The sequence below is a fragment of the Mesoplodon densirostris genome, chromosome 1 (genome assembly GCF_025265405.1).
Source record: "Mesoplodon densirostris isolate mMesDen1 chromosome 1, mMesDen1 primary haplotype, whole genome shotgun sequence".
In the NCBI taxonomy this organism is placed as follows: domain Eukaryota; kingdom Metazoa; phylum Chordata; class Mammalia; order Artiodactyla; family Ziphiidae; genus Mesoplodon; species Mesoplodon densirostris.
The window spans coordinates 86,397,982-86,400,056 of NC_082661.1; positions in this window are offsets into that span (position 1 = coordinate 86,397,982).

Here is a 2,075-nt window from a genome sequence, read left to right on the forward strand (position 1 = left end):
TTCTGACTTACTTCACTCTGTATGACAGACTCTAGGTCCATCCACCTCCTTACAAATAATTTTGTTTCTTTTTATGGCTGAGTAATACTCCATTGTATATATGTGCCACATCTTCTTTATCCATTCATCTGTCGATGGACACTTAGGTTAAAGCAGCAACCTTTTGGCAGAGGTCAGTTCTCTGGCAAAGGAGGGAACCGTGAGCTTTTACCTGCCAACACTAAAAGCAGGTGGAAGTACCTTCCTTGGACCAATAAAGGAAGACTGGTCTTGATCACATCCACATGCCTCTCCCCTAGCTTTCCCTATCTGCAATATTCCAATCTTGGTGTGTCCAGACCATTGACCAACCAGCTAAGCCAGTTGAAACTACCTCTGATTTGGTTTATATGTCTATATCCGACCATTTCTCTCAGCTGAGCAGCTGCACTGTCTGAAGCACTGCCTTTGGGAAACTTCCCCTCACCCCAGTCTTTCCTTGAGTAAGTCTGTAGAGCAACAGCATTCTATTTTTCATTTACCTCCGTATATTATATATTACAGTCACTGGTCAACCAAACTCAGGCTTTTCCCTCCCCCTTTAGCTGATCATAGGGGCACCACCTTAGCTGTGCAAATGAGCTGAGGCAGAGTTGCTGGAGCAGCAGTGGCGGGTGAAATGGTCTACAGCACTCTCTGTGCTACTTATTTGCACCTTCTGCACCTGATCCAGCACAATTCAGGGTTTTCCACTTCTGTTTTAAAACGGATTGCTGCTGGGCTCACCTGACTTTAAGAAATGTCCTCATTCCTTAAATTACATGAATATTAATAATACACACTATTACTTCTACATATGCACAGTGAAGAATAATCTCTTGTTGTGCTAAAAAAATCCCAACTGGAAATTTTGATACTATTTTATATCTTGAAAATTCAGCTGTTGATCTTCACAAAGGTAAAAGAGATTACGTAAGCTTACGGTTTCTGGTCCAGCATGGAAAGAGTTTAGGAGTTGCCATTCCATCCTAACAACAAATAAAAAGCGGAACAAACTGAAAAAACAGCAACTCTTCTTAGATCCATCAGAGAAGTGAGGTCATGGGGAAAAACCACTGCTCCCCAAATTGGAGAGACACACAGGTAGATAGAATCACTATGTACCAGAGCAGAAACCCACCAGCAGACACCTCCATAGGAACGAGTGCCAAGGTAGGGAAACCTGAACTGTAATTAATGAATTGCTACAGGCTCAATGTGGCCAGTCTGAGAATTTGCACCTGCAGGAGGGCCCCGCATTTTTGTGAGTTTCCCTCCCATGGCTCTACCGGGTCTTCACAGTGAATATCAGAGAAACGTCCCTTTGTGCTTCCAGCACATGTGACAGGGCAGATTTAACCCACATTCCTTAGCCAGGCAGGTTGAAAGAAAACAGCAAATATTATCTGGATGGTTTTTCTTCCATTCATTGTTAATTCCTGATGTTACTTCTGGATCACATAGCATCAGCTCCGCTTAGTTCAGCTTCCTTGTATTTACCAGAGTCAGTTTTTGTTGTCGCGGTTGTTGTTTTACTTATAAAACCATATGAGATCCCTAAACATGATCATTTAGGCTTCACTTTATCTTGGTTTTTGCGCTTGGATTTTTAGAAGATCAAATTGGAGTAAACGTCTCTCTACAGAAAGCCAAGCTATCATTTTCCAGAAATGATACAGTGTGCCTGGAATTTAGTTTTTGAAGAAAGATGATGTTTTGTAACTTTCAACAGTAGAACAGAAGAGTATATCTGTTTCTCATTCATTGATTGTCCATTCACAGTTAAACGTATTAACACGTTACACTTGGCACTCGAGATTGCTATAATAGCAAGATGTTACTCATTTTCTCACATAACTCATTAAACCATTTAGGCATCATTAATTGCACTACTCCATCAACTTAAATCACATCAAGGAGTTGTCAGCTGGAACTTTATGTCCCAGAGTTTACATCAGTTTCTAAACTAGCCCCAGTATGGGTGTCAGAAAATAAACTACAAGTGAGAAGAAAGAGAACAGAGAATAGCTTGTTCCCAATTTTAAAACACTTAATTA